Source organism: Lepidochelys kempii, unplaced genomic scaffold (assembly GCF_965140265.1).
Source record: "Lepidochelys kempii isolate rLepKem1 unplaced genomic scaffold, rLepKem1.hap2 scaffold_78, whole genome shotgun sequence".
Taxonomy (NCBI): domain Eukaryota; kingdom Metazoa; phylum Chordata; order Testudines; family Cheloniidae; genus Lepidochelys; species Lepidochelys kempii.
Genome location: NW_027333645.1, coordinates 22,276 through 44,180, shown reverse-complemented (window position 1 = coordinate 44,180; position 21,905 = coordinate 22,276). Strand labels below are relative to the sequence as shown.

At 50.4% G+C, this 21,905-nt stretch overlaps 2 non-coding genes across 2 annotated transcripts; both read right to left on the bottom strand.

Moving 5' to 3' along the window:
- Positions 1–3,487: 3,487 nt before the first annotated feature.
- Positions 3,488–3,560, bottom strand: TRNAM-CAU (transfer RNA methionine (anticodon CAU)). Its single transcript has one exon. It is a non-coding gene; the product is annotated as a tRNA-Met (tRNA).
- A 6,518-nt stretch (positions 3,561–10,078) lies between these two features.
- TRNAA-UGC (transfer RNA alanine (anticodon UGC)) lies at positions 10,079–10,150 on the bottom strand. Its single transcript has one exon. It is a non-coding gene; the product is annotated as a tRNA-Ala (tRNA).
- Between the last annotated feature and the right edge of the window lie 11,755 nt (positions 10,151–21,905).

Genomic DNA, 21,905 nt, shown 5'->3' with positions numbered 1-21,905 from the left:
GAATCACCTTCCCTTTGTAGATTAATCTACTCCTGTCAAGGTTCCTCCCCCAGTCTGAACTCTAGGGTACAGATGTGGGGACCTGCATGAAAAAAACCTCCTAAGCTTATCTTTACCAGCTTAGGTCAAAACTTCCCCAAGGTACAGAATATTCCCCCCGTTGTCCTTGGACTGGCCGCTACCACCACCAAACTAATACTGGTTACTGGGGAAGAGCTGTTTGGATGCGTCTTTCCCCCCAGAATACTTCCCAAAACCCTGCACCCCACTTCCTGGACAAGGTTTGGTAAAAAGCCTCACCAATTTGCCTAGGTGACTACAGACCCAGACCCTTGGATCTTAAGAACAATGAACAATCCTCCCAACACTTGCACCCCCCTCTTTCATGGGAAATGTTGGATAAAAAGCCTCACCAATTTGCATAGGTGACCACAGACCCAAACCCTTGGATCTGAGAACAATGAAAAAGCATTCAGTTTTTTACAAGAAGACTTTTAATAAAAAATAGAAGTAAATAGAAATAAAGAAATCCCCCCTGTAAAATCAGGATGGTAGATATCTTACAGGGTAATTAGATTCAAAAACATAGAGAACCCCTCTAGGCAAAACCTTAAGTTACAAAAAAGATACACAGACAGAAATAGTTATTCTATTCAGCACAATTCTTTTCTCAGCCATTTAAAGAAATCATAATCTAACACATACCTAGCTAGATTACTTACTAAAAGTTCTAAGGCTCCATTCCTGGTCTATCCCTGGCAGAAACCAGCATACAGACAGCCCCAGACCCTTTGTTTCTCTCCCTCCTCCCAGCTTTTGAAAGTATCTTGTCTCCTCATTGGTCATTTTGGTCAGGTGCCAGCGAGGTTACCTTTAGCTTCTTAACCCTTTACAGGTGAGAGGAGCTTTCCCCTGGCCAGGAGGGATTTCAAAGGTGTTTACCCTTCCCTTTATATTTATGACAACTCCTGTGTCTGTATGAGGAAAATATGGTTTCTATGAAAAAAACTCATTGTTTATTTAAAAGGACTGACACCAAACGGCCACACTATGGGGATACAACACCATGAGTAAGAACAGGAGGACTTGTGGCACCTTAGAGACGAACAAATTTATTGGAGCATAAGCTTTCGTGAGCTACATCAGATGCATGCAGTGGAAAATACAGTGGGGAGACTCCTATACACAGAGAACATGAAACAATGGGGGTTACCCTACACACTGTAACGAGAGTGATCAGGTAAGGTGAGCTATTACCAGAAGGAGAGCCGGGTGGGGTCGGGGGGAACCTTTTGTAGTGATCATTGGAATTAATTTGCAAACTGGATACAGATAACTTAGGCTTGAATAAAGACTGGGAGTGGATGGGTCATTACACAAAGTAAAACTATTTCCCCATGTTTATTTCCCGCCCCCACTGCTCTCACATGTTCTTGTCAACTGCTGGCAATGGCCGACCTTGATTACCACTGGAAATCAGAGAAAAAAAGACGAGAGCAGAGTGGTTTCTAGACACCCACCCATCCATCTAACACAGACACACAGACTTTTCTAAGGCATTAATTTTTCCTTCTCCTTTATGATTCTTTAATGCCTCTGGAAATACCAATTCCTAGAGGCCCCTTTCACAGAGCAAACAACCACAGAGCAATGAGAAAGCTGGGGGCTGCCAGGTTGTTGAGGGCAAGTCTTGAAAGGGATGCCCAAACAATCCAGCTGGATCCCCGGCAACCAGATGTGGGGATTAGCTGCACAGCTGTGGCTGCTGCTCTGAGGAGAGTGGCATAAACTACCTGCCTGTGGATGCAGCCCACCAGCTGGTTCTCCTGGGGCAGATGGTGAGTGGTTGGGCAGGGATGGTGCACCGGCTGGGGTCTGAAATATGAACAGGGGTCTAAGGAACCTCAGCATCACAGTCATCAGGAGTCCAAGCTGCTTGGGGTGAGCTTGTGGGCAATGGCCCAACTGGATTGTTTGTGCATCCCTTTCGCCACGTCCCTTGTGATCCACCAGGGCTTGCAGCACCATGGAAGAGTACCCCTTGCAGTTTATGTAGTGGCCGCCCCGCTGTTCCGGGGCCGAGACAGGGATATGCGTTATGTCTATCGCCCCGCCGCAGGCAGGGAACCCCAGTGCATTAAAGCCATCCACACTGGTCTGCACATTTCCCAAAGTCACGACCCTTGATAGCAGCTGATCAATGATTGTGTTGGCTATTTGGATCACAGCAGGCCCCACAGAAGATTTGCCCACTCTAAACTTATTCCCGACTGATCGCTAGATGTCGGGCGTTGCAAGCTTCCGCAGGGCTATGGCCATTCACTTCTGAACTGTGAGGGCGGCTCTCATTTTGGTGTCTTTGCACTTCAGGGCAGGAGACAGCAAGTCGCAAAGCTCCATGAAAGTGGCCCTTACGCATACAAAAGTTTCTCAGCCACTGGGAATCATCCCACACCTGCAACGCGATGAGGCCCCAGCAGTCTGTGCTTGTTTCCTGGGCCCAGAATCGGCGTGCCACGGCATGAACCTGGCCCAGCACCACCATGATTTCCTAATTGCCACATGCCGTGCCATCTTTGTCCATGTCCTCATCAGTATAGTAATCGCACGGTCGTCGTTTCCACGCCCCGTTTTGCAGGGACTGCACATACTGCTGGATAATGCGCGAGGTATTTACAATGCTTAAAACTGCAGCGGAGATCTGAGCGGGCTCCATGGCGCCTGCACGGGTAATCCTGGAAAACGGGCGCGAAATGTAGGAGAGCAGAGTGGCAGGGGAAGAGGTGCTGTTTGGTTCGTGGTAGCCGAAGAAAGGCGGGAAATGGTTGTCTTCCGTGGTTTTCACGGAGGCGGGAGCCCAGGACAGACAACCCGGAGAAGCTCGGAAGCGTGGCACCAGTGGGAGAGCAGAGTTGGAGGCAGAAGAGTTCGATGAGGAAGAGAAAGAGCAGATAGTAGAGATTACATTGGAAGGGGAGAGGAAATGAGAGGCGGATTCATAGTTGCAGGAGAGCAAGCGGTGCACCGTCTGCTGAAAGCAGTACGGCGTCTGCATGCCAAAAAGGCGTGAAACGATTGCCCGCCATGGGTTCCTGATGACACGCACCAGAAACACCCGCAAGAATGTTTTTGCCCCATCATGCACTGGGAGCGTTACCCAGAATTCCTGTGGGCGGCGGGAACTGCGGGAACTGTGGGATAGCGACCCACGGTGCACCCGCTCCGACGTTCGATGCTAGCCTCGGTACTGTGGATGCATTCTGCCCAATTCATGTATTTTAGTGGGGACACCGAAGCCTGAATGTCTAAAATAGCTCCCAAAATTTTGAATCGAATAATTTTGAACTAATTTCATACTGTAGACACACAGTTAGAAAAGTCTGTGTGTGTGTGTTAGATGGATGGGAGGGTGTCTAGAAACCACTCTGCTCTAGTCTTTTTTTCTCTGATTTACGTTAGAAAATCTAAAGCAGGGAGCAAGAAGAGTTGCCTTCTCTGAGGCTTGAACTCAGGACCTTCAGATTATGAGACTGATGCACTGCCCGCTGTGCTAAGAAGGCTTGGAAGAGCTTTAGGCTCGGTGCTTATAGAACCAGCTGAGCAGTGGGGAACCAGCTGAGCAGCAAACAGCAGGACTTTGCCTGGGAGTTCACCTGGAGTGAGCCCACTGAGGCTTAAACCCTAACGACTTCTCTGAGGAATTACTGCATCTCCGGAGGAAGCTCATAGTAGGAAGGTAATATGGATGGGGAGTGTTCAACTGTTGTGACCTGCACTGGATGTGCCATCTTTGTCTTTCTTCCAGAGGACAGAAGCGACTTTGTCTGTACAAAGTGCAAGCTGGTCTCCATATTGGAAGAGAAGGTTCAAGGTCTGGAGCAACAGGTATCGACCCTGCGTTGCATAAGAGAAACTGAAGATTTCCTGGACAGACGTCAGGATATGCTTCTATGGGCACAAGGTTCTGAAGATTCAGAGCAGGCTGCGCAGCAGGGACAGGAGGACTGTGAAGAAATCTGCCAACATGTGACCTCCAGAAGAAGAAGGGGGAAAGTCCATGGACCAGCAAAGCGGACACAGGTAAGTAAACATTTTCATGTTCTCTCCACAGGTACCATTGCGGGGAGTGACCCAGATGATACGTCTGGGGGAAGGGAGCAGAAGGAGACTCCACCAGTTGAAAGGCATGAGATGCACTGTCCTAGGGTTGGGGGTTCCACGACCACCACTCCCAAGAGAAGGAGGTGGGTGGTGGTGGTCGGGGACTCTCTCCTCAGGAGGACTGAGTCATCTATCTGCCACCCTGACCGGGAAAACAGAGAAATCTGCTGCTTGCCGGGGGCTAAGATTCGCAATGTGATGGAGAGACTACCGAGACTCATCAAGCCCTCGGACCGGTACCCCTTCCTGCTTTTCCACGTGGGCACCAATGATACTGCCAAGAATTACCTTGAGCGGATCACTGCAGACTACGTGGCTCTGGGAAGAAGGACAAAGGAGTTTGAGGTGCAAGTGGTGTTCTCGTCCATCCTCCCCGTGGAAGGAAAAGGCCGGGGTAGAGACCGTCAAATCGTGGAAGTCAAGGAATGGCTACACAGGTGGTGTCGGAGAGAAGGCTTTGGATTCTTTGACCATGGGATGGTGTTCCAAGTAGGAGGAATGCTAGGCAGACACGGGCTCCACTTAACGAAGAGAGGGAAGAGCATCTTCGTGAGCAGGCTGGCTAACCTAGTGAGGAGGGCTTTAAACTAGGTTCACCAGGGAAAGGAGACCAAAGCCCTGAGGTAAGTGGGGAAGCGGGATACCGGGAGGAAGCACGAGCTGGAGCGTGTGAGAGGGGAGGGCTCCTGCCTCATACTGAGAACAAGGGGCGATCAGCGGGTTATCTCAAGTGCCTATATACAAATGCACAAAGCCTGGGACACAAGCAGGGAGAACTGGAGATCCTGGTCAAGTCAGGGAATTATGATGTGATTGGAATAACGGAGACTTGGTGGGATAACTCGCATGACTGGAGTGCTGTCATAGATGGATATAAACTGTTCAGGAAGGACAGGGAGGCCAGAAAAGGTGGGGGAGTTGCACTGTATGTAAGGGAGCAGTATGACTGCTCAGAGCTCAACGATGAAACTGTAGAAAAACCTGAGAGTCTCTGGATTAAGTTTAGAAGCCTGAGCAACAAGAGTGATGCAGTGGTGGGAGTCTGCTATAGACCACCAGACCAGGGGGATGAGGTGGATGAGGCTTTCTTCCGGCAACTCGCAGAAGCTACAAGATGGCACGCCCTGGTTCTCATGGGCGACTTCAATCATCCTGATATCTGCTGGGAGAGCAATACAGCGGTGCACAGACAATCCAGGAAGTTTTTGGAAACTGTAGGGGACAATTTCCTGGTGCAAGTGCTGGAGGAACCGACTAGGGGCAGAGCTCTTCTTGACCTGCTGCTCACAAAGCAGGAAGAATTAGTAGGGGAAGCAAAAGTGGATGGGAACCTGGGAGGCAGTGACCATGAGATGGTCGACTTCAGGATCCTGACACAAGGAGGAAAGGAAAGCAGCAGAATACGGACTCTGAACTTCAGAAAAGCAGACTTTGACTCCCTCAGGGAACTGATGGGAAAGATCCCCTGGGAGAATAACATGAGGGGGAAAGGAGTCCAGGAGAGCTGGCTGTATTTTAAAGAATCCTTATTGAGGTTACAGAGACAAACCATCCCGATGTGTAGAAAGAATAGTAAATATGGTAGGCGACCAGCTTGGCTTAACAGAGAAATCCTTGCTGATCTTAAACACAAAAAAGAGGCTTACAAGAAGCGGAAGATTGGACAAATGACCACAGATGAGTATATAAATATTGCTCAGGCATGCAGAAGTGAAATCAGGAAGGCCAAATCACACCTGGAGTTGCAGCTAGCGAGCGAAGTTAAGAGTAACAAGAAGGGTTTCTTCAGGTATTTTGGCAATAAGAAGAAAGCCAAGGAAACTGTGGGCCCATTACTAAATGAGAGAGGCAACCTAGTGACAGAGGATGTGGAAAAAGCTAACATACTCAATGCTTTTTTTGCCTCTGTCTTCACGAAGAAGGTCAGCTCCCAGACGACTGCACTGGGCAGCACAGCTTTGCACCAACGTCCACATTTCAGACCTTCCTCTCATGGCACTTTCCATGTGAATTAGGACAAGCAAGCTGGGGAAGCTCCATGGGGTAATAGAAACTAGGGCAAACCTCACTCAAGATGTGGCTTTCCAGCAATGAGACTCCAGTCCATTTTAACAGGAAGAAAATCTCCTCTATTCTGGTTTAGCCGCATTTGACTCCTTCTGCCCGTCTTCTTCCTCCCCCATCAGTCCCTTTCCTTCCCCATTGGGGCTATGCAGAGGGGAGCCCCAGTCAGTGTCTGTCACCGAGAGTCTGTATCCCATAAGGGGAGGGAGGGGTCGCTGTAAAGCATTGATAATGGGTGGGGAGGGGTGTGCGTGGTTAGGGGGAGAAAGGCTGGAGAACTAACAGTGGGGCCCAGAGAGATTCCCCCACAGACTGAGGAGATCCCCTGCTGCCCACCATCACCCAGCTCTGGGAAGAACAACTTGGGATTGCTTGGGGAATCCACCTTTAAAAACACAAGTGTTCCATGCTAGTTACATTTTAATAAGACCAAAGCCGCCTCAAACCCAGTGTCACAATCACTGGGACGACTTTGTCCTGACATTTTACCGGCCGCAGCCACAAAGCGAGTCAAATTACGGCTCCCGTTCGGCATCAAGGCCCACAGACGAACCCGGAGGCTTTTCCTTCCTCAGGTTCTGCCGTCATTTCATTGCTGGCCTGTTCCGAGATTCATCGTTGTGCAAATCAGCGTCAGGGCCTGAAACTGGACGAGCCCAGAACAGAGGCTGCCTTCATTTAACTTTCCAAAAACCAACCCGCCAAAATGTGGATTAGCACCCATGCTCCTCCAGCCGCAGGGGAGGCGCCTCATCTGGGCCCCTGGTGCCTGTGCTCCAGCAACATAAGAGCACGGGGGCCTGGCTCCACCAAAGTCCGGGGCCCGGTGTCTCCCCCAGCCCCGCCTGCTGCCCCCGGGCAATTTAAAAGGGCCTGGGGACCCCCCACCGCCATCAGCGGCAGCACAAGGGGGCTAAGGCGGCTTCCTGCCCACCCTCGCTCCGTTTAACCCTTCTGCCCGTCAGAGTTGGCAGCAACAAGGGCCGGGTTCAATATCTAGGGGATCCATTCCAATAACACAGTGCAAACCGGCTCGAGCCCCCACCCAGTGACCTGGGACAAATATGTACCACCCCCGCTGGGCGCCTCCCAGAGGCAATCCTTCCCCTCTCGCAAGCACCTAGTCTGAGTGTAGCAAAAAGCCTTTTAATAACAGAGAGAAACAATGTGGCATTATGTTGGGGAAACAGCACCAACAGGATTCATAACACAACCCACGAGCAAAAAAAAACAACCCACCCCAAGCAAATTGGGGCATGCCCTTTCCCTTTGGTTCTTGAGTCCAGCAACCCCAAATCACCCAAAGTCCCAAAAGTCCAATGACCCAAAAGTCTCTGTCCCTGGTCAGGGCAGCCCCAAAGTTCAAAAGTTTATCTGCAGAGCTTCACCTCCCAACCTGGGTGGAGATGGGGGCGGGGGTAAAAGGCACCTAACATGATCTGAAGCTGACTGCCCCACAGCCCCATAGGCCTCCACTCCACCAGCCGCCCCACGAACGGCTTCGCTCAGCTCCGCTCCGCGGCCCACCAGCAGCTCCCGCCGTCCCACGAACTGCTCCACCAGCCTGTCCACGAGGCACTCCAGCCGTCCCGCAAACTTCTCCACAATAGATCTTCAGGCTCCCCCACTACTTAACACAATGCTCAGTGATTTCGGCTCTTACTCAGTTCAGCTCTTTGGTGAAGTCCGCTTGTAGTAGGGGAGCCTCAGTGCTGGGACACCATTAGCCCAAAATGAGCTTAGCAGCCTGTAACTAGAGTCCTAACGGAATCAAAATTAGCTCTGAGATTCCACAGTGGAGAGAAAAGGAAGAGCAATTAGCATGTAAGTCCATCACCAAGGGACCCATGGCACCAAGTATTAATACTTACCTCAACCTCTCTCAATTCACAGAGTTTTGGAACCCATGACCCTTGCCTAGCGAGTGCTACTCAGTTGATGGTGAGTCCCTCCATCATAACAAAAGGCCAAGTACGGTTCCCAGCACAGTTCCCATAATCAGGGTAATAACAATTTATTCTTCCTGCCCCAATAACAGAGACACTGGGGATCCCACAGCAGCCAAAGTGACCATTTGGGCAGCTATGGCCTTGTTCTAGGCGGGGTGGGTGTGCCTATGCAGATGAGATCGGCCCCTGAAGTTCTTTTCCACAACTTGCCAGACCTCACCACCAGATGTCAGGGTGAGGCTCACCCTGACACTGCTTACACTCCGTGTGGCCTGCCAGTCTCGGAAGCGGCTGGCGCGTCCCTGCAGCCCCGGGGGTGGGGGGATCTCCACACGCTGCCCCCGCCCCGAGGGCCGACTCTGCCATCTGTGGCAATGGGAGCTGCTGGGGTGGTGTCCGTGGGCAGCGATGGGCAGAGACCCCCCACCTAGGAGCTGCTGCCAGATGGGGGTGTGGGTCGCTTTTGGGAGATGCCTGAGGTAAGAGCTGCACCCTCACTCTCTCCCACACTGCAAGCCCCAGCCCAGAGCCCACCCCCCTGCACCCAAACTCCCTCCCAGAGCCCGACCTGCACCCTCTCCTGCACCCCAACCCCCTCCCCCAGCCCAGAGCCCACACCATGCACCCAAACTCCCTCCCAGAGCCCGACCTGCACCCTCTCCTGCACCTCAGCCCCCTCCCCCAGCCCAGAGCCCACACCCAACACCCAAACTCCCTCCCAGAGCCCAACCTGCACCCTCTCCTGCACCCCAACCCCCGACCCCAACCCAGAGCCCACACCACGCACCCAAACTTCCTCCCAGAACCTGGCCACCCCACCCATTCCTGCACCCAACGGCCTGCCCCAGCCAAGACCCCACACCTGCACCCAAACTGCCTCCCAGAGCCTGTACCCCTCACCCCCTCCCACACCCTAACCCCCTGCCCCAGCCCAGAGCCCACACCACACACGCAATTCCCTCCCAGAGCCTGCCCCCACACCTCCTCCTGCACCCCAACCCCCTGCCCCAGCCCAGACCCCGCACCCTGCATTCCCTCCTGCACCCCAACCCCCTGCCGCAACCCACAGCCCACACCCAAACTCCCTCCCAGAGACCAACCCCTTTCCCTCTCCCTCCCATACCCAAACTCCCTCCCAGAGCCTTAGGCAGATGTGGGGGGAGGTGGATGGGGAGGCAGGACTTGGTCCCATTCTGGAAACCACCAAAACTTGTAGAAACCTGTCGACCCTGTCCAGCCCAACCTTCTGCGGGTGCCCCTCAGGCCCCACCCGTGCAGGGTTTGAAGCTTGCATTGCTTAAATTCCAGGATGCTGGGGGACTTCAGCTTCCCTTTGTCCAGCGGGAACCTTCACCCCACTCCCAACCAGATTCTTGTCCATGGGATGACTGTCGGGGGGCTGGGTCCCTCTTTGTCTTTTCTCTCTGGGACAGGCCAGGGTACCTAGAACTGGGGTATCTGAGCACCCAGGACCTTCTATGGAGATGCCCTTCTCCTTCCCCTTCTGTGGTCCCATCTGTCATTGACTCCAGCCTGTTTTCTATCCATCGTCAGCACCATCCCAAGCCAGCTGCACCCGCCTCAAAAAGACAGTGTCCCCTGGTGGGTGTAAATCACTGAGCTCTCTCCTCTCTGAGCACGGACTGCCCCTCCGTCTCCTTGCCCCTCAGTCTGGGCAGACGGGACCTTTCCCTCCAGGGCTGGAGGATTCCCCGTTCTCATCCGCTACTGTCCCAAGCCGCCCCTTGGGTGGGAATCTTAAATGTACCAAGGTGGCTTAGGAGCAGAAACCCCCACAGACCTTCCGTGCAATTGGCACCTGCCACGCACTGAGCAGGACTGAAACTCCTGCTGGGCCACATCCCCTCTGGGCCTGAGCAAAGCAGCAGGGTGAAAAGAGAACTTGGAGATGCTGGGGATCGAACCCAGGGCCTCATACATGCAAAGCATGCGCTCTACCACTGAGCTACATCCCCAGACGGGGGCTGTTTGGGATGGGTTACGCTCAGAGCCCTCCTGTTTCCAGAGCCTCCAGGGGCCTAACGGCAGCATGGGGGACACATTCCCTGCTCTGAGGGCCAAACCCTCTGTCCTGGAGGTTGCTGGTTCTCAGGGGTCACTTTGCAGCAGGGCCAGTTTCTCTATGTGGGGGAGAGAGAGGGCCTGCCCTGGACTCAGGGTGCAGAGATACACTCGGCCCTCTCCCCTGCATTGACTGGCTGGAGCTGCCAGCCCCTGCTGAAAGGCATTGAAGCTGAACACAAGGGAGGTGTTTTTTCTTTGACTCCTAGGTCCCCCCCACACTCTAATCCACTCGACACCCCTTTCCTCCCACAGCCAGGAAGAGAACCCAGGAGTCATGACTATTAGCCCCCCTAATCTAGCCCACTAGATCCTTCTCCCTGGGACAAAGGAGAAGCTCTGCGACCCTGTACTGTCCCTTTGCCTCCTTGCTTGTGCGGCACTTGAAACCCAATGGGGTTTCCTTGGGCAGTTTTGAATCTTGCTCCCAGGGAGGGTGTAATTTTAGGTGCAGGTTCCAAACAGCGCAATGAACCAGCCAGAAGGGGCAGGAGGTATCGGTGTAGGAGCTATTGAAATAATCTTAGCAACGTACGTCAGGGGAACCGATATTAATGACGACAGGTTTCAGAGTAGCAGCCGTGTTAGTCTGTATCTGCAAAAAGGAAAGGAGGACTTGTGGCACCTTAGAGACTAACCAATTTTTTTGAGCATAAGCTTTCGTGAGCTACAGCTCACTTCATCGGGTGCATTCTGTAGCTCACGAAAGCTTATGCTCAAATAAATCGGTTAGCCTCTAAGGTGCCACAAGTCCTCCTGTTCTTTTTTTTTAGTTATTAAAGAAGTGTCAGTAAAAGGTCAGAATGGGATCGTCTCAGTGTCACAGTAGAGGGCTCTGTGATGGTTTTCAATTTGTCATCCCACCCTAGCCACCACCTAGCACATGTTTGAACCTCTTCCTCTCTTACCGTTGCTCGTTATCAGAGAAGGGGAGAGAGAGTGAGCCACAGAAACAGAGACCTAGTGACTGAAGGAAACATTTCTTTGCTCTTTGCTTGGCTCTGTCAGTTATTTGGGTACAAACTCACCCCCCACCCACTGTCTCTGCTGGGCTCAATGGGCAGGAAGAGCTCAGCTGTCAATGGGACTTGGGGAGCTCGGGACATTACTGTGGCTTAACAGGGAAATCCTTGCTGATTTTAAATACAAAAAAGAAGCTCACAAGAAGTGGAAGATTGGACAAATGACCAGGGATGAGTATAAAAATATTGCTTGGGCATGCAGGAGTGAAATCAGGAAGGCCAAATCACACCTGGAGTTGTAGCAAGCAAGAGATGTTAAGAGTAACAAGAAGGGTTTCTTCAGGTATGTTGGCAACAAGGAGAAAGCCAAGGAAAGTGTGGGCCCCTTACTGAATGAGGGAGGCAACCTCGTGACAGACGATGTGAAAAAAGCTAATGTACTCAATGCTTTTTTTGCCTGTCTTCACGAACAAGCTCAGCTCCCAGACTGCTGCCCTGGGCAGCACAGCATGGGGAGGAGATGACCAGCCCTCTGTGGAGAAAGAAGTGGTTCGGGACTATTTAGAAAAGCTGGACGAGCACAAGTCCATGGGGCCGGATGCGTTGCATCCGAGAGGGCTAAAGGAGTTGGCGGATGTGATTGCAGAGCCATTGTCCAATATCTTTGAAAACTCATGGTGATCGGGGGAAGTCCCAGACGACTGGGGTGTATAAGTCCCATTTTGGGGTGTATAAGTAGGGGCATTGCCAGCAGATCGAGGGATGTGATCCTTCCCCTCAATTCGACACTGGTGAGGCCTCATCTGGAGTACTGTGTCCAGTTTTGGGCCCCACACTACAAGAAGGATGTGGAGAAATTGGAGAGAGTCCAGCGAAAGGCAACAAAAATGATTCGGGGTCTGGAACACATGCCTTATGAGCAGAGGCTGAGGGAACTGGGATTGTTTAGTCTACGGAAGAGAAGAATGAGGGGGGATGTCATAGCTGCTTTGAACGAAATGAAGGTGGATCCAAAGAGGACGGATCTAGACTATTCTCAGTGACAGCAGATGACAGGACAAGGAGTAATGGTCAAGTTGCAGTGGGGGAGATTTAGGTTGGATATTAGGAAAAACTTTTTCACTAGGAGGGTGGTGAAACACTGGAATGGGTTACCTCGGGAGGTGGTGGAATCACCTTCCTTAGAAGTTTTTCAGGTCAGGCTTGAGAAAGCCCTGGCTGGGATGATTTAGTTGGGGATTGGTCCTCCTCTGGGCAGGGCGTTGGACTAGATACCTCCTGAGGTCCCTTCCAACCCCGATATCCTAGGATTCTATGATCATTTGGCCAACAACATGCAGCAAAGCACCCAACTCAGTTGCATGAATGCTCTATAAACCACTCCTCAATTATACAGAGACACCAGCATATCTCCCCAGCTCTCAGCCTTGCACCTCAGAAATGTACCATCTTACACGGCTCACGGCTTTCTCTTGAAAAGTGTAAGCTCATTAATTAGTTCGCCACTTCATCAAAAATAAAGGGGACATGCACCAGCCTTTGTCATGTGAGCAACTTTCCCAAGCACTTTGGACAAACTCAGGAGTAAGTATAAAATAGTAAAATAAGTTTATTAACTGCAGAAAGTTAGATTTTAACTGAGTATAAGTATTGGTCACAGAGGTCAAAAGTGTTTACATAACAAATGAAAACAGACTCCCAGTCTAAACTCTAATTTGAATATACTAAGCAAGAATTGGATCAAACAGCTTTTCTCACTCACTGGTTGCTCCAGGCAATGTTGAGTTCTTAATACACAGACTGAATTCCCTCTCAGCCTGGGACCAATCTCCGCAGTTCAAATTCTGAGTCTTCCAGACAATCTTCCAGGTGTTGAGATTGGGGAAGAGACAGGCCACGTGGGGGTGTCTTTGTCTCTCATTCATACTTTTTCTCCAGCTGCTAGGTAGATTCTTGCCGTGATGCTGGGGTTAGTTAGCCCCCAATATGGAGCAGCAGTTTGCCTCCTGCACCTTGTGGTAGGCATGTCACAGCTCCTTCACTTTGACCCCGCACGGCAGTGTGTCCCTGTCATGGCCCCTTTCTATCATGCATCACGAAATCTGCGTGCGCACCTCGGGAGTTACACCGCAGAAAGCTGCTTTCCTGTGCAGAAACTTGCCCGTGTAGAGAAGGCCGCAGAGGGCTTCCATAAGAACGCACGACAGGTCATAGACTGGGTCAGACCAATGGTCTGTCAAGCCCAGTGTGCTACCTGAGAGCGACCAGTGCCAGATGCATTGGAGGGAAAGAACAGAACAGGCTTGCTGACCTGCAAGGTGAGGGTCTTTCACCTTTATATTTAACTTCATTGTTGTCGATTCCTACTTATCCTATATCTAACTACCCCTCCTCTGAGGTCTCTGGGCAAATCAGGTGTGAACCACTCCTTTGACACAGACGTGTCCCAATCCAGCTGAATTGAGGCAGAATTTGGGCCAATGTCAGTTTGGAAAAGGCCTGCTTCACCCAGCAGGTTTCTCAAAGTATCCGTTGCTGTGAACCGCATGTCGTGTGGATGTGAGAACTCCAAAGATAGCAAACATGAAAAAAAAACGCAAAGCCGGTTCTGAGGTTTCCAGAGCCAGGCCTGAGGGTTAAAGAGCTGTGCTCAAAAGGACAAGGGGGCTCAGCAGCTATAAAAAGAACTAGTTGCAAAAACAAAACAAAAATTACATGGAAAAAAAACAACCAAACAACAACCACCCAGACAAGCTCCCATCACTCGCCCATCACCATTGTAGATCTTGACATCTCCTGCCTAATGTGACATCTTTGCTTTGCGAACAAGAGCCCTGGGGAACTCTCTGGCTCACCTGTGTGGGTGGAAGGGGTCTCACACTACGTGGGAAGGCTGCATCATGAGGAGGGGGCTAGAAGAAAACCTGAATTATACTGTAACACTGAAAGTGATCACAGAATCAGCCTCTTACCTTACACTAATAAACTTCATGTGCAATTTCCTTGTTGCTGGTAACAATTTCTTCAAAGATTACAAACTATAAACCTTTAGGGCAGTTTTCTCTTAATTCCCATTTTCACCCAGTGAGCTCTGTGTGAAGTCACATTCGACCATAACCTAGGAGCCTTCCATTTCTGAGGGTTCATTTCTCCCTGGGTCTTCTCCCAGAAGTGTGGGTGGAAGGGGTCTCACACTACGTGGGAAGGCTGCATCATGAGAAAAACCACCTGTGCTCTACTTTCACACTTTCTAATCTTTCAGAGTAGCAGGAGGCGGAAAAGTGAGACACATGCATTAGACTCAAGAGCAAAACTAAGAGACCAAACCACAGACTCTGGACTCAGCATTCATGTATCCTGCAGTCTGAACTTGGAATCTGTTACATTCCCTCATTGGCTACCATGATTTAACCAACACGGAAGTGCTTCTTGTCCAGCAAGGCAGCCAGTTTGGGACCCATAGGCATGGCATGGCTCTGAAGGAATCAGCTGTTTCTCTCTGTGCTTCAGGAAACTTGGGATCCAAATGGTAAAAGACAGTTGTTCCCAGTTTCATCATGGCATCCTTTAGAAGTGTGAGCAATTCTAAAAACAGTTTACCTTGGCCACAGGTCACCATAGCGTCCATCTCTGGGGTGAAAATCAACCACTCGTACCTCTCATTTCTACCTGAGTTCTTGTCAAATCTTTGACCTTAGTTGTAGCAATTTTACACGGCTCTGGCGTAGAATTCTTCACCAACCACACGACATACCAGTAGCGATACTGAGGTAGAACTCCCCCAAATATGCCCTTTTGTTTCTTTAATCTGGTGGCACAGATTTAAATAAGGGACTAAATTCAGGTGCGGCTTAGAATCCCTCTAAGACACCAAATGTCAGGTATCTACTCAAAATGGGTGTCTTTCTGCAGCTCTATCACATTCCTCATGGATGCCATTTCCTACACATTTACAGCATCTCCCAGGAGTGAGCTGAACAGAAATGTCACTTCCATTTTTCCCATCTCTACCTAGGAAGGGATTGCATTTCCCAAATAAGAGGCAACATGCACCTGATTAGGAAGGGAAGATCTTCAGGAGCAACCTCCTGCAGGGCATGGGCCACAACTGCTTTGGGAGGCAAATGAATGGGTCTTTTGCTTAGTTCCAAATCATTTACTAGAGAATCCTCTTCCCAGCCCCTTCGGGAAATATTGACCTTTCCAATTGAAGAACAGGGGGATAGAGATGGTGATGGAGAATCCCTCTGATTTACCCTATGTTCTTCTGTTGTTACAGAGGGGAAAAGACATTTTTCCCTATCCCTTCCCTATTCCTGCTCTTTGTTATACTTCAATATATTTTAAGGGAGGAAAACGGGAGTAAAAATATCTGCCTTCAGGAAAACCTGAAGCAACAGCGCTCTGATGAACTGTGACAACTGGGAATGAAACAATATGATCCTGGTGGGGGAACTTGATGACTAACAATTGTTTTTAAATGGGGGAACAGTATAACTGTTATGCGCAGGGTTTGTTTAGACTAGGATATGTGATGGAGTTTAGGTCAGGTCAAGGGGAAAGCTAATGCCAACCACTGCACCTCGCCTGCATCTGCACGACAACTGTAATTGTCTTTTAACACCAAGATCAGTGACTTCAGCTGCCAACGCCATGTACAGTCCTAGTGGATGTAAGGCACGGGTAGTTTTTGCCTCAGTGTAGCTTGTTGGGAACAAACCTCTCTCCCCCACCTGGAGCTGATGAACATTCCTGGCTGGAGGGACACACGCTCCTTCGACCCAAAAGGAAAGGAGTTGATAGAAAACATCACAGGACTGACCCCAAAGAAGGGTGAGCTGCAAAAGGCAGGAGCAGGCAACTCATCTGGGGGAGCTGAGTAACCACGGTGAAGATGGGGCACAGATCACTAAGTGGGAATTAGCAAATGTGATTTAAAAGAAAAAAATACCTTTGGCCAGCCCTAGTCAAGGCATTTGTTACAGATCACTCCCATGTGGATTTTCTGATGTCTAATAAGGGTTGAGCTCCGATTGAAGCGTTTCCCACACTCAGAGCACGTGTAGGGCCTCTCTCCGGTGTGCGTTCTCTGATGTCTGATTAGGGTAGAGCTCTGATTGAAGCTTTTCCCGCACTCAGAGCACGTGTAGGGCCTCTCTCCTGTGTGGATTCGCTGATGTGTGACAAGGGCTGAGCTTTGATTGAAGTGTTTGCCACACTCACGGCATCCATAAGGTTTCTCACCCATATGGATTCGCCGATGTATGATAAGGTATGAGCTCCGATTGAAGCGTTTCCCACACTCAGAGCATCCATAAGGCTTCTCACCTGTGTGGATTCTTCTATGTGTGGTCAGTACAGAGCTCCGATTAAAGCTTTTCCCGCACTCAGAGCACATGTAGGGGGTCTCTCCTGTGTGCGTTCTCTGATGTGTGATTAGGGTAGAGCTGTGATTGAATCTTTTCCCACACTCAGAGCATGTGTAGGGCCTCTCCCCTGTGTGGATTCGCTGATGTGAGAGGAGGGATGAACTGTCAATGAAGTGCTTCCCACACTCAGGGCATCCATAAGGTTTCTCACCCGTGTGGATTTTCCGATGTGTAATAAGGTGTGAGCTCTGCTTGAAGTGTTTCCCACACTCAGGGCATCCGTAAGGTTTCTCACCCGTGTGGATTTTCCGATGTGTAATAAGTTGTGAGCTCCGCTTGAAGTGTTTCCCACACTCAGGGCATCCGTAAGGTTTCTCACCCGTGTGGATTTTCCGATGTGTAATAAGGTGTGAGCTCTGCTTGAAGTGTTTCCCACACTCAGGGCATCCATAAGGTTTCTCACCCGTGTGGATTCTCTTATGTTCAATGAGATGCGAGCTCTGCTTGAAGCATTTCCCACACACACAGCATGCGTAAGGTTTCTCACCCGTGTGGATTCTCTGATGTGTGAGAAGGCCCGAGCTCCCTTTCAAGCTTTTCCCACAGTCGAGGCATGTGTAGCGTGTTCCTTCCAAGTTCATTCTCTCACGTGTAATAAGGTCTGACTGGCTACCGAAGTTTTCCTCTGGCCTCTGCTGACTCTCACAGGCTTTTGTTTTTTCTGGGCGTGCACAGCTCCCAGAATCATTCCCTTTGGACCTTCCTGACAACATCCCATGGGCTTCTACTCGCTCAGCGTCTTCCTGCTGGGGTTCCTCCTCGTTTTCACTCACCATCCCAACACCTGACGGGAGACCGAGAGAATCCAGACGTAAGTCTCTGCCTGCGCCAGAGACAAAGGAAATCTCAGAGAGAAGAATGGAAAAAGGGATGAAGGAACGAAAACATGTACAGGACAGATCAAACCTATCAGGAGCTGATTTTCCCTTCAACCTTCCCCAGAGGAGAGAAAGGAAGGGATCAGTTCTGGGTCCGTATCTCAGAAGAAATCTCAGGGGACAGCGAGATTGGGGAGGGACCTGCTGCCAGTTGTCAGTCAGGATAGGTGGGAAGCCATGAGTGACCTCTGCCTAACGATTCCACATCTGCAGGGAACAATCCTGAACTTGGAGAGCTCACAAGCTCTTTGTAGGGCATCCCAAATGTTTCCTGTATTCACCGACAGTTTTGGGGTTGGTTTAACCAATGCCTCACCTATGAAGGCAGCTCTCGGGAGCACTTTTTTCTCAGAACCATGAAGGTCTGGGACGCACGACTCCTCCCCTCGTTCCAGCTGCGAGATCACATCAGTTCTGGAAACTGGAAACCCTGCTCAAGGCAAAGAAAACAAGGGAGGTCAGTGGAATTTGTGGGATACTTGTCACAAAGAATATTCCATGCTTTTAAGCCCAGCTCACTTTTAAGTAGTAACGTCCCAAGGCCAGCTTCCTTGGCTCAAAGTGCCAGGAGATGATTATTATAAATCATATTCATTACCTTAGTGCCTAAGGGCCAACTAACAGTGGGTCCTCATTTTGCTAGGCACAGTACAAACCGAGAAGCGTTGATGGCCCGTGTCCTGAAGAAGTTACAATCTAAATAGACAAGGCAGACACAGAATGGGGGAAGGGGTACAACCCACCAGCAGAGTGAACTCCGTGAAGGCAGAGTGGCAGATCTGATCAACACAGGCCTAGATCTTGAGACTATCGGATTTAATGTTACAACCAAGGCCAGTGTTTTCCAGAAATTGTCGCTAGGACTGCATTTTTTCCCAAAATTACTCTTTGTTTGTGGAAACACCGTTAATATCCCGAATTGCTGATCAGAGGGTGGGTGGGGCATGCAGGGTCACAATCCCCCAGATTTCTCCCTGGAGACACCCGTCTCCTCCCCAGGGCACAGGCTGGCTGCGGTTGAGACTTGATGCCAATTTCTTCCCTCCTCATACAAGTCTGGGATCGGCAGTGGGACGCCAGGCTCTCTCATCATGCTGCAGAGAGGACGGCACTCACAGCTGCTCGCGGCCGTGTCCACAGCACCTCTCCCCTGCTCATTTCCCCTGTACACAGCTGGTTCATGCCCCGTCTCTCCAACGCACAGCTGGTTCTAGGCTCTCAATGCCCAGTATCTGAGCCCCACCGCCCCCACACAGCCGGCTCCTGTCCCCTCCCCCCAAGGCACTTTCAGGCTTTAAAGGATTAGATATTGCTCACGTTTGTCAATTACTCTCTTTTCATTGCCTGCAAACTCTTGCCCTAATTATGACTGTTATCTGTATATCTAAGACAGCCCTTGAAAGCATGAATTCTTCACAGACTATGATGCCGAGATGCGCCACATGATACCAGGAAGGGCTGCGGGATGGGTTTCCTGTGCAAGCTGGTATCACGACAGGGTGATGAATGCCAGATCTCAAGGCTGGTTATGCAGAGCTCCACCTTTTGAAGCTTTACCCAACGCAGAAAGGGGAAGTGACGGATTTCCCCTCATTCAGGAGACTGAAGACGACAGACTTTTGGGGGATAAACAGCTGAGTTTGAGCTGACTGAGGGGGGTCTTTCTGGGCTACAAACTCACAGGACCTGATAACCACCAAGAGGTAACCCTTTAAGAAAGGTTTTAATACACTTTGGAACCGATCAGGGTTTCCCATGAGGACCGCTGAGGGAATGAAGGTAAACACGCATTTGGATGCTCTTCTTCATAATCCCAACTACACATACAAAATGATGGGCTCTAAATGAGCTGTTTCCACTCAACAGAGGGATCTTGGAGTCACTGGGCACAGTTCTCTGAAAACATCAACTCAGTGTGCCACGGCAGTCAAAAAGCAAAGAGAATGTTGGGAATCATTCTGAAATGGATAGATAAGAAGACAGAAAATATCCTATCGCCTCTGTATAAACCCATGGTACACCCACATCTCGAATACTGCCTGCAGATGTGGTTGCCCCATCTCAAAAAAAGATATATTGGAAAAGGTTCAGAAAAGGGCAACCCAAATGATTACAGGTATGAAACTCTTCTCTACGGGGAAAGATTAAAAAGACCGGGACTATTCAGCTTGGAAAAGAGACAAAGGGGGGATATGAGAGAGGTCTATAAAATCAAAACTGCCGTGGAGAAAGTAAATAAGGACGTGTCATTTACTCCTTCTCATAACACAAGGACTAGGAATCACCCAATCAAATTAATAGGCAGCAGGTTTATAAGAAACAAAAGGAAGTATTTCTTCACACAACGCACAGTCAACCTGGGGAACTCCTTGCCAGAGGACGTTGTGAAGGCCAAGATTATAATAGGGATACAAAAAAAAAAACAAAAAACACCATGAGAAATCTATTGAGGACAGGTCCGTGAATGGTTATTAGCCAGCATGGGCAGGGATGGTGTCCCTAACTTCTGTTTGTCATAAGCTGTGAATGGGTGACAGGAGATGAATCACTTCATGATTCCCTGTTCTGTTCATTCCCTCTGGGACACCCGGCGCTGGTCACTGTCGGAAGTCAGGACACTGGGCTAGATGGACCTTTGGTCTGTCCCAGTGTGGCCATTGTTAAATACCAGGGAACCTAGTGAGTCCAGTGCAATGGGAGGGAGTAGGAAAATCCCTGGCTGTGGAGAACACTGGGAAATTAGAAACTATCATTCAGAAGTAACAGACTCTAAATAGTCTAGAAAAGCAGAATGTGAAAAATAAGAATCGGGGTCATGTGACTTCAGGAATGAGGGACTCAAAAAACCAAGTCTGCAGAGAAGGTAGATTGTGGCTATTGCACATGGGGATGAGGGGAGCAACTCTCCAGGTCTCAAGGATTTTCACCAGCAACTGAGGCCATTGTCCCATGCACGGGGCAATCCGGAGCAGTGAGGAGTTGTGTCATCTGTAATCCTGGCTGAGTTTCAATGTTCTGCTGCTGGAGCTCCCTTGTCTGGATTCCCCCAGCCAGCATTCAAGGTCTGTGTGATCAGTAACCCTGGACCAGCCGCTCTGACCCCAGCAGCCTGCTTCTTACACCCCAAGCACATTCTGGTCTGGGTGGAGAAGGCTCAGGGTTTGAGAGAAGGCCAGGGGTAGGAAGCTTCTGCTCGTTATGCTGGACCTAACCCCCCGTTTTACTTGTGCAAACAGGAGATATTTGACACTGTGCGATTCTGCTCCTGTGCTCTCTTCCCACAGCGTTCAGCAGCAGGGGAGGGTCGCTGGTCGTGTGTGTGTCACTGGCATGCTGGGGTGATGCTGGAACAGGACAGAGCAGAGGTGGCATTGTGGGGGTGGCGTGAACCTCATCACTTCCGTTCCCCTTCCAAGAACCGAGGGGACAGGAATCCTTACCCAGCGAGGTCACAGTCTCATAGGTCTCCTGCATGACGTCTCTGTAGAGGGCTCTCTGAGCGGGGTCCAGCAGAGCCCACTCTTCCCTGGTGAAATACACAGCTACCTCCTCGAAGGTCACCGGCCCCTGAAAGAGCCAGAGCCCCACACTCACAGCCCCACTATTCGTGGGGGAGAGGAGACAATCAAACGGAAACTCTGGGTGGACCGCAGCCAACAGAGTCCCACCCCCACCCCACTCAGAGCACCCAGGAAACACCAGGGTGAGGGGGCGAAGAGACACCCCTCCTCTCTCCCAGGAGATCAATCACACACCTACTAGCCACAGACTGATACCGGAGATGCTGCCCCGAGCAGGGTCTAGGGAGAGATCTCTTGTAGGAAGCCCAACACCCTCCTCCTTGTGAAAAGAAAAGGAGGACTTGTGGCACCTTAGAGACTATCCAATTTATTTGAGCATAAGCTTTCGTGAGCTACAGCTCACTTCATCCGATGCAAACTGTGGAAAGTGTAGAAGAGCTTTTTATATACACACAAATCATGAAAAAAATACCTCCTCCCACCCCATTCTCCTGCTGGTAATAGCTTATCTAAAGTGATCACTCTCCTTACAATGTGTATGATAATCAAGGTGGCCCATTTCCAGCACAAATCCAGGATTTAACAAGAACGTCGGGGGCGTGGAGGGGGGCAGGAAAAAACAAGGGGAAATAGGTTACCTTGCATAATGACTTAGCCACTCCTAGAGCTGGATATGAAGCAGGGGAATCTCCCCTAAGCCTGACTGGTGGCTTCCCCCTTCGTATTTCAAGGCACCCGCTGGTTAGTTGGGTCAGGCTCCAGCACTACGAGTCTGGTCCTTTTTCCCAGCCCCATCTAGGTAGGTTATTTTCTGTTCACCAGATTGGAGCATTTCCACCTCCGAACCTCATGGGTCTCT